This window comes from Apodemus sylvaticus, chromosome 1 (genome assembly GCF_947179515.1).
Source record: "Apodemus sylvaticus chromosome 1, mApoSyl1.1, whole genome shotgun sequence".
Taxonomy (NCBI): Eukaryota; Metazoa; Chordata; class Mammalia; order Rodentia; family Muridae; genus Apodemus; species Apodemus sylvaticus.
In genome coordinates, this window is record NC_067472.1 from 169,632,353 (window position 1) to 169,643,521 (window position 11,169).

The 11,169-nt window shown below is 47.2% G+C and overlaps 1 protein-coding gene across 1 annotated transcript in view; it reads right to left on the reverse strand.

Annotated features, from left to right (window-relative positions):
- Window positions 1–9,297, reverse strand: part of Slc6a16 (solute carrier family 6 member 16) — a 29,215-nt gene extending 19,918 nt beyond the window's left edge. Inside the window, exon 1 of the mRNA XM_052163229.1 lies at window positions 9,209–9,297. The gene's annotated coding sequence lies outside the window, so the exon portion shown is untranslated. The remainder of the gene's footprint in view (window positions 1–9,208) is intronic.
- Window positions 9,298–11,169: the final 1,872 nt, after the last annotated feature.

The window sequence follows — 11,169 nt, forward strand, 5'->3', positions numbered from 1 at the left end:
ATCAGAGATCAGCACCTAGACCTATAAGCACTCCAGGCCCAGATGCCTGGACACCATAAGAACACAAGCCACAGCAGCCAGGCAGTGAGCGGCCACCACAGCAGCCAGGCAGTGAGCGGCCACCAGAGCAGCCAGGCAGTGAGCGGCCACCAGAGCAGCCAGGCAGTGAGCGGCCACCAGAGCAGCCAGGCAGTGAGCGGCCACCAGCCAGGCAGTGAGCGGCCACCAGAGCAGCCAGGCAGTGAGCGGCCACCAGAGCAGCCAGGCAGTGAGCGGCCACCAGAGCAGCCAGGCAGTGAGCGGCCACCAGCCAGGCAGTGAGCGGCCACCAGCCAGGCAGTGAGCGGCCACCAGCCAGGCAGTGAGAGGCCACCAGAGCAGCCAGGCAGTGAGCGGCCACCAGCCAGGCAGTGAGTGGTCACCAGCCAGGCAGTGAGCGGCCACCAGCCAGGCAGTGAGAGGCCACCAGAGCAGCCAGGCAGTGAGCGGCCACCAGAGCAGCCAGGCAGTGAGTGGCCACCAGCCAGGCAGTGAGTGGTCACCAGCCAGGCAGTGAGCGGCCACCAGCCAGGCAGTGAGCGGCCACCAGAGCAGCCAGGCAGTGAGCAGCCACCAGAGCAGCCAGGCAGTGAGCGGCCACCAGCCAGGCAGTGAGTGGTCACCAGCCAGGCAGTGAGCGGCCACCAGCCAGGCAGTGAGAGGCCACCAGAGCAGCCAGGCAGTGAGCGGCCACCAGAGCAGCCAGGCAGTGAGCGGCCACCAGCCAGGCAGTGAGTGGTCACCAGCCAGGCAGTGAGCGGCCACCAGCCAGGCAGTGAGAGGCCACCAGAGCAGCCAGGCAGTGAGTGGCCACCACAGCCCAGCTGCCCGACTGAAGGGAGCCTTAAATATCCCAACACAGCTGAAGCACAAGAAAAAAATCTAACTTTGTGAAAAGGAAATTAATATAGCCCTTAAAGAAATCGAGGAAAACCAGGTGGTATAGTGGCGCACGCCTGTAATCCCACCACTCAGGAGGCAGATGCAGGCAGATCTCTGAATTTGAGGCCAGTCTGGTCTACAGAGATAGTTCCAGCACAACCAGGGCTACACAGAGAAACGCTGTCTCGAAAAAATTCATGGAAAAGACAAACAAAAAATGGAGGAAATGAAAAATAGGAAAGAAAGCAAGCCAAGAAGAATCAGACGGTTGAAGGAAACAAAACTAAATGTTTAAAACATGAAAATAGAAGAGAGCAACAGAGAAAACAGACTGAGGGGCTCTGGGAGCGAGTCTTCGGGGAACAAGAAGGGCGCTCTGGGAGCGAGCCTTCGGGGGATGAGAAGGGGGCTCTGGGAGCGAGCCTTCGGGGGACGAGAAGGGGCTCTGGGAGCGAGCCTTCGGGGGACGAGAAGGGGGCTCTGGGAGCGAGCCTTCCGGACGAGAACAGGAGCCACACAGAGTATCACTACACAACACACGAGATGGAAGAGAGAATCTCGGGCACTGTTGATGTGATAGAAGGAATGAATACATCCCTCAAAGAAAATGTTAAATCTATAAAGCCCCGACACAGAACTGTAGCTTCTCTCTGGGCCGTCTTACTCCCACCCGTTATGCCCCTAGTTTCACCCCCATCACTAGATAGAAGGAAGGGGAGAAGGAGAGAGAGAGGGCTCTGGATCAAATTTCTTTCTTGTTTCTTGAGCACAGCTAATAACAAACCACAACCGACCCCCACCCCAGTTCTCAGGGCCGCAGCAGTTATAGACCCTCTGAAAAGTTCCCAGAATTCCAACATCACACAATCACTGAAATTCTCTGCAGCTGGCAAAATAAGGCTTGTGCAGGCGCACAAGGCAGATCATAGTCAGCTGAGGCAGAGCAGCCCTGTGCCTTCACACCTGGAATTAAAATGAAAACGTGTTCTTATAACATTTCTGTGCTTTTTAAAGGAACCAAAATTCCAGAATTCCCACTATACAAAACACCCAGGAAATCTGGGTCACTATGAAAAGACTGAAAATGAGAAGGGGAAGAAGAATCATCCCAACTTGAAGGCCCAGAAAATATTTTCAACAAAATCATAGGTACAAGAAGCACACAGACTGCACCATATAGACTGAGTTGGAGTGCTGTTTTTGTACACTGTGTGAAGATGTGTCTCTTTCGTTCCTTGCCTGCCTAAGCACCTTCTGACTAGTCAAAGTAAGAAGCCTATAGCAGAAGGTAGACTAGAAGGTGAGACACCTGGCGGATTGAGGGACTCTGAGAAAGAGTCAGGCATGGAAAGGTTTATCGCCCAGACTCAGAGGAAGCTGGACTTGTGAAATTAGAAGCGGTTGCTAAGCAACCATGTGGCAAACACAGGATGACACAAATGGGTTCATGTGAGTCAAACCTCAGCCGGGGCAAGCTGAGGCGTCGTGAATAACTACGTCTCTGTGTCATTCATTACTCGGGAACTGGGAGTCCTTAGACAAAGCCCAAAGAGCTACAAGACTATCAGAAAAGAAAGTCCCTCTGTCACATAATAACCAAAACACTAAACATACAGAACAAAGGGAGAATATTAAAAGCTGCAAGGGGAAAAGAGCAGGTAACATGTAAAAGGAGACCTGTCAGAATTATACCGACTTCTCCATGGAGATTCTATAAGCCAGAAGGGCCAGGAGAGATGCCCGGCAGACCACAAATGCCAGCCCAGACTACTATACCCAACAAAACGTGCAATCACCATAGATGAAGAAAACAAGACATTCCATGAAAAAGACAAATTTAAACAATATCTATCTACAAATTCAGCCCTACAGAAGGTTCTATAAGGAAAACTCCAACTAAAGGAGGTTAACTACATCCATGAAAACACAAAAAAATGGCCTCAGACCTGCAAGACAAAAGGAAACACACACACACACACACACACACACACACACACACACACTATCAACACCAATAAGAAAACAGGAATTAACAATCATTGGTCATTAATATTTCTCAAAATCAATGAATTCAATTCCCAATAAAAAGACACAGATCACAAAATGGATATGAAAACAGAATCAGCCGGGTGGTGGTGGCACATACCTGTAATCCCAGCACTCTGGGAGGCAGAGGCAGGCGGATTTCTGAGTTCGAGGCCAGCCTGGTCTACAGAGTGAATTACAGGACAGCCAGGGCCAAACAGAGAAACCCTGTCTCGAAAAAACCAAATCCAAAAAAAAAAAAAAAAAGAAAAAGAAAAAAAGAAAAGAAAACAGAATCCATCCTTCTGTTACATACAAGAAACACACACACACACACACACTCAAGATCAAAGAGACACCACCTCAGATTGAAAGGTTGGAAAAAGATTGTCCAAGCAAATGAACCTAAGAAACAAGCTGGTGTAGCCATTCTAAGAAACAGGTAATGGCACTTCATACTCAAAAGGAAAAAAATCCATCAAGATGATGTTTCAATTCTTAGCATCTATGCCCCAAATGCAAGGAGACCCACGTTTGTAAAAGAAACATCTTTTACAACTACAGCATACAGCATAGTTTATACATTCATCCTCACATAATGGTACTGAAGACTGCAATACCCCAATGGGCAGGTCACCCACCCCCAAACTAAACTGAGAGATACTATAGCTAACAGACATTATGAACCAAATGCACCTAACAGATATATATAGAACATTTTACCCAAACATAAAAGAATATACATTTTCCTAGCACCTCATAGAACATTCTCCAAAACTGACCATATATTAGGTCACAAAGCAAGTCTCAAAAGATGCAAAAAAACTGAAATAACCCCCTGCATCCTATCAGACTGTTATGGACTAAAACTGGACTTCAGCAACAACAGAAAGCCTATAAACTAATGGAAACTGAACAACTCGCTACAGAATGAAAGCTGGTCAAAGAAAGAAATTAAAGCCTTCCTAGAATTCAATGAAAATGAATATGCAGCACACCCAGACTTATGGGACATCATGAAAGCAGTGCTAAGAAAAAAGCCCATAGCACTAAGTGCATACATTAAAGGGGAGAGGGGGCTGGAGAGATGGCTCAGAGGTTAAGAGCACTGACTGCTCTTCCAGAGGTCCTGAGGTCAATTCCCAGCAACCACATGGTGGCTCTATACTGGCATCTGATGCCCTCTTCTAGTGTGTCTGAAGACAGCTACAGTGACTTATATAAATTAAATAAATAAATAAATCTTTTTTAAAAAGTGCTTTTATACTAGCAATTTAACAGCACACCTGAACACTCTAGAACAAAAAGAAGGAAGCACACAAAAAGAGTGGGTGGCAGGAAGTAAATATTCACACTCAGAGCTGAAATCAATAAAACAAACAAAGAGAATAGAAACAATCAATGAAACCAAGAGCTGGTTTTTTGAGAAAATCAAGACAGACAAACCCTTATCCAAACTAACTCAAAGGCAGAGAGAGAATATCTAAATTAATAAAACTCAGAAACAAAAGGGAAACATAACAAGAGACACTGGGGAAATCCAGAGAATTGTAAGGACTTTTAAAACCTGTACACCATAAAGCAAATATCTAATAAAAAATAAAACTATGCGAAGTGAAAAAAAAAACCTGTACACCACCAAACTGGATAATCAAAAAGAAATGGATAATTTTCTGAACAGATACCACTTACCAAAGTTAAAGGAAATCAAGTAAACTATCTAATTAATCCCATAACCTTTAAGGAAATAGAAGCAGTCATTAAAAGTCTCCCAATTCAAGAAAAAAAAAGAAAGAAAGAAAGAAAGAAAGAAAGAAAGAAAGAAAGAAAGAAAGAAAGAAAGAAAGGAAGGAAGGAAGGAAGGAAGGAAGGAAGGAAGGAAGGAAGGAAGGAAGGAAGAAAGAAAGAAAGAAAGAAAGAAAAGAAAAGAAAAAATAATGATCCCAGGGCAGATGGTTTTAGTGCAGAATTTTATCAGACTTTCAAAAAAGAGCTAATGCCAATACTCCTCAAACTATTCCACAAAATAGAAACAGAAGTAACATTGCCAATTTCATTTAATGAGACCACTGTCACCCTGAAACCTAAACCACCCAAAGACTCAACAAAGAAAGAGAATTACAGAACAATTTCCCCTATGAACATAGATGAAAGAATGCTACATAAAATACTCGAAACCAAATCCAAGAATGCTTTTAAAAAAATAATTCCAGTCGGGCGTTGGTAGCGCACACCTGTAATCCCAGCACTCTGGGAGGCAGAGGCAGGTGGATTTCTGAGTTCAAGGCCAGCCTGGTCTACAGAGTGAGTTCCAGGACAGCCAGGGCTACACAGAGAAACCCTGCCTCGAAAACACCAAATCCAAAAAAAAAAAAAAAAGAAAGAAAGAAAACCCAGAAATACACAATGGAAAAAAGAAAGCATCTTCAAAAAATGGTGCTGGTCTACCTGGATGTCTGCATGTAGAAGAATGCAAATAGATCCATACCTATCACCAGCAGAAAACTCAAGTACAGATGGATCAAAGACCTCAACATAAACTAGATACACTGACCCTGAAAAAGAGAAAGTGGGGAATAGCCTTGAATGCAGTGGCACGGGAGACAACTTCCTCAACAGAACAGCAATCGTGCAGGCTCTAAGATCAACAATCAACAAATGGGACCGCATGAAACTCAACAGTTTCATAAGGCAAAAGACACCACCAATAGGCCAAACGACAGCCTACAGAATGGGAAAGTATTTTCACCAACTCCATATTTGGTAGAGGGCTAATATCCAAAATGTAAAAGGAACTCAAGAAACTAGGCATCAACAAACCAAATAATACAATTAAAAATGTGGTACAGATTAAAACAGAATTCTCAATAGAGGAATTTCAAATAACTGAGAAACAAATAAATGTTCAGCATCTATAGCCATTAGGGTCCCGAGAGACCACCTTACACCAATCAGGCTGGCTAAGATCAGTGACACAAGTGACAGCTCACGCTGACGAGCATGTGGAACAAGGGAGCATTCCTCCATTGCTGGTGGGAGGGCAAACCTGTTCAGACACTTTGGAAATCAACATGGTAGTTCCTCAAAACATTGAAACTCAATCTACATCAAGACCCAGCTACACTGCTCTCAGGCCACACGTTACCCAAAGAACACGCCATCCTCTCACAAGGACATTTGCTCAACTATGTCTGTAGCAATTTTATTAAAAAAAAATAGTCAGAAACTAAAAACAACCTAGATGTCCCTCCATAAAAGAATAAACAAAATGCACTACATTTACAGTGGAGGACTACTCACACTGGCTTTAAAAAAGGATATCATGGGGCTGGAGTTCAAATCCCAGCAAACCACATGGTGGCTCACAACCATCCATAATAAGATCTGACACCCTCTTCTAGTGTGTCTAATCAGTGTGTCTAGACAGCTACAGTGTACTTATATATATAATAATAAATAAATATTTTTTTTAAAAAGGATATCATGAAGCTTGCAGGCAAATGGATGGAACTATAAAAAAAATCCTCCTGAGTGAGGTAACTCAGACACAGAAAGGCAAACATGGCATGTACTCACTTAGAAGCAGACAGTAGCTGCTAAGTGAAGGTAATCAGGCTACAATCCACAGATCCAGAGAGTCTAAGTAACCAAGAAGGTTCAATGGGGGATGCATGGATCTTCTAGGAAGGGGAAACAAAATAGATTCTGTTGATGTAGTGGGTGGGGATGTGAATAGAAGGAATCAGGTAGGAAAAAGAGATGGAAAGGGAGAGAAGAGGGCATTTGAGGTGGGGGGGTGGTCATTGTAGAAACTTAGTGCACCTACGAGGGTGACCCTATTGAGGTCTCCTAGCAATGGAGGGCCTGAACAATCCATCTTCTGTAACTAGGCAAGACTTCTTCTCGTGGTGGGGCTGGGACACCAATCCAGACAAAACTTTTGACCTACAACCTCTCCTGCCTGCAAGATGTGCTGGGGTAATGGTGGTGAAGAACTTGTAGAAGCAGTTAACCAATAACTGGTCTAATTTGAGGCTTCAATAGGGAGCCCACACCTGACACGGCCTTGATGACTAGGAACTAGAGGCTGAGATAGCCCAAAGACCTAACATGAAACCAGATTGGCCAAAAAAAAAAACAAAAACAAACAACCAAAACCCAAACAACAACAAAAAAGATACCTAGTGATGTTCTGCTCTATTCATAGATCAATGCCTAGCTCAGTTGTCATCAGAAAGGATTTCTCCAGCAGCGGATGGGAGTGAATGCAGAGACCCACAACTGAACATTTAGCAGAGAGAGAGCCCAAGTTGGTATTCTCCATAATGTCGCTCCCTTTGGAGCTTGGGTAGCCCTGTGGAAGAGGAGAGGGGAATTGTGGGGTTGAGAACACCAGGAGAATGCCACCCACAGAACCAACTAAGCAGGGATCATGGGGGCCCTGAAGCAGTCTGTGTTAGGTCCTCTGCATATACATTATGGTTGTTGGCTTGGTGTTTTGGGGGGACTCCTCACAGTGGGAATAGGGGGTGCCTCTGACTCCGTTGCCTATTCTTGGAACCCATTTCCTCCTACTGGGTCTCTTTGTCCAGGCTTGAGATTTTGAGCCTGGTCCTATTCTATGTTGTTTGGTTGATGTCCCTGCGAGGCCTGCTATTTTCTGAAGGGGAATCAGGATGAGGTGGGCATGAGGGGGGCAAGGAGAGGTGGGGAAACTTCAAGGAGTGGAAGGGAAGGAGGAGAAACTGTGGTCAGAATGTATTATATGAGAGAATAAAGTTTAAAAAAATCTACCATTACTTCTTGATCTGGCTTTACTTTTTCTTTGAGGACAAGAGTAGATGTGAATAGAAGAAAAAAGGGTTTGTTTGTTTATTTATTTATGTATTTATTTATTTTATGTATTTTATGCATGTGGGTGGTCTGTCTTCATGCACACCAGAAGAGGCAATCAGATCCTATTATAGATGGCTGTGAACCACCGTGTAGTGGCTGGGAATCGAACTTGGGACTTTTGAAAGAGCAGTCAAGCGCTCTTAACCATTGACCCATCTCTCCAGCCCGAGAAAACCGTTTTAATGCATATGGAGTTTGAGTAAGCTGAGGCTGGGGAATGGAGCTTGTTTTGTAGAGTGTTTACCCCGCATGCACAGGTTTCATCCCCAGTATTGCATTAACGGAAGTTTGATGGCCTGGGCAGTACTTGGGAAGCAGGGACGAGAGGACTTGAATGAAGTCCTTTGTTATCCGTAACCACACAACAAGCTCTAGGCCAGCCTGGGCTAGCTGAGACCCTGTCTCAAAAGCTAATCAAGTTGAGGCCGACAAGACGGCTCAGTGGGTAAATGCACTTGCTGCCAATCCTGATGATGTAAACTCAATCCCGTACTCCACATGAAGAAAAGAGACAAATAACTCCCACAAGTTGTCTTCTGACGTCCAGACATGTCAGGGCACATGTGCCACAGACTCATAACCAAACGATCAGTCAATCAATATACGCAATAACTTATAAAAGTTAGGCTTATTGAGGAAGTACAGGTTTACCTATGGCACACAAAATTTCACTACAATTTGATATTTTGCCCATATCAAAAATGAGACATATCCACAGCCGGGCAGTGGTGGGGGACGCCTTTAACCCCAGCACTTGGGAGGCAGAGGCAGGAGGATTTCTGAGTTCGAGGCTAGCCTGGTCTAAGGGTGAGTTCCAGGACAGCCAGGGCTACACAGAGAAACCCTGTCTCGAAAAACAAGAGAGAGAGAGAGACAGAGAGAGAGAGAGAGAGAGAGAGAGAGAGAGAGAGAGAGAGAGAGAGAGAGAGAGAGATCTCCAAATACAAAAAGTCAAAAATCTCAAACTTCATAGTTTGTGAGTGTAGTCCATCGGATAGTAGTAACAATTTAAATAATAGGCAAGTTGTGTGAAAAGGAGATCGATTTGCCTAACTAGAACTTGTCTTAAAAAGCAAGCAGAACTGAAAACAGTTTCCTGGAAAATCCGGCCAACCGGAACTTTCAGCCGCAGAACTGCGCACTGGATCTGATTCCTCGTTTATTGTACCCATTCCTCCGTCCAGTCGTCCCGGCTAGGCGAGCGCTCCCCGCTGGGCTACAGCCCCGCTCCAGGGCCGCGCTCTGTCCCTCCGACCTCCTCCCAAACACCCGTCTGCTGCGTCACCTCCTTCCCTGGAACTAAGGCCTCAGAAAGGAAAGCAAGCTGCTGCCCTGACTCCTCCAAACAGGAAATGGCCGTCCTTACCGGACTGGAAATGAAGCTGGGCCGGGTTGCCGCCGCTTTCGCGCCTTTCCCAAAAGAGCAGCCCTCAGGGGCCGTGGGGCAGACGCGGGCCTTGCCCCAGGCAGGCAGCCCAGCAGCCGGGAGGCAGTTTTCCGGGTTCTGACGGAGAGGGAGCACGGCGACCCCTGACCTCGTGACCTCGTGACCCCCTCCCTCCCTCCCGGCGTCTCGTAATGAGCCCGGGGCCGCACGATGGCCGCCCGTCTCACCGCCCGGGCCTCGAGATCCCCGCTAAGCTCTCCAGCGGCTGTTTAGGTGACAAGGTCCCGGAGGCCCCGGCTTGGCAGCTTAGCAGCCTCCGCAGGCCCTCCGGCCTCCTCGAAGGCAGTCCCCACATCGAGAGCCCACGCGGCCTTTCCCGCCGTTTCCGCGCCCCTGCGCCATTGCTCGCGTCTCGCCTCCTCCTCGACCAGCGTGGACGCCCGCGCGCACGTGCTCACGGCTCCTGACTGCGCGTGCGTGCGCCGCAGCCCCTTTCCCGCCCCGGAGGCGCAGCCTACGGCCCTGCGAGCAGTTTGTTCGCTTTGTTTCCTTGACGCCCCACGCAGAAATGGTGAAAAGACTTGATCTTCACATTTATTCCGTGTGGATTTCAAACCATTGATATTTACGCAAAGACCCCCTTTCAGGAGCAAAACAAACACACCCTCCACCAAGGCCGATTTTAAGGCATTTTAAGGGCACTGGGTAAGAATTGAACGTTGGCAAATGAGATGCCCAGGTGTGGTACCAATCAGCGTTCCATCCCAGATCCCACAAGGAGGGAGGGAAGATAAGCTAGTGTCATATGAACCCCAATGAAAGGGGAATCTCCCCCTAGGAATCTCATGCTGGGCAAAGGAAAAGGTGCCAAACAAGCATCTCCCCGAATTCACACAGTTCTAAGAGCTGCCACAGGTTGAGCCTGAAGCCCAGAGGGTGGTGGGTCTGTGGTGGGTCTGACCACATCGTGGTCTGCATAGCCTTGCATAACACTAGGCCTCTATTTACACCTCAGTCTCACTGCGGGACCCCGAAGATGGACTGGAGGGGATCACCGGATCGCTTTGTGCCCTTCCCAGTGTGGCCACGTTGAGTAAATCTTTTTCTGCTTTCCACTATGAATTTGGTTCTTTTACTTGGCTTATTGGAGATGGCTAAATGAAGCACAACCTGTGACAGCAGAGACCCAAGGCTGAAAAGTTATCTATCTTCTGCCCTCTATAAGCACAGTGTGGCACACACACACACACACATACATATACACACACACACATATACACACATCATTAAAAATAATAATTAAAAAAGGTGGACAACTTCCAATGTTGTCCTCGGGCCTCCAAAGGCACCTCCACACACATGAACACATACACACACACACACACACACACACATACACACATACACACAGAAAGAAAAATAGATGAGATGTCTCAGAAGGCAGCTGCTGAATCTGTGAGGAACTGGGAACTTGACAAGTGTCAGGAACTTCTGGGAACATCATAGGAAACTTTGGAGAAGCTAGGTGTGCTCAAGTGGTCCTCCCCCCCACCCACCCCCCGCCCCCTCCAGTGCCTGGCTCTTCTGGGGCCTTCTCCCCTCAGGTTTCTCCACAGAGGCAGGAAGTGCCATCTGAGGTTCACTTCCTCCACCGGATATTCAGGCACTGCCTAGCTGCCCTCCTCACCCCTGGGACTGTCCCCCCCCCCTCCTCTGCAGGACTTTCACTTCCCCAGGGGTCCAACCCTGGCCAAGCACAGTGGAGCACCTGGTCTAGAAGAGGGGGTGGGGGGGAGAGACCCAGACAAAGAGACACACAGGACAGAGACAACAAAGACCCAAAGAAAGAAAGAGACCCAGAGAGACCGAGACAGCAGGGTGGTTCAAGGGGAATGCTAAGCAGAAAACCACAGGGTGCAGGGGGCGGAGTCAGTAGCCAG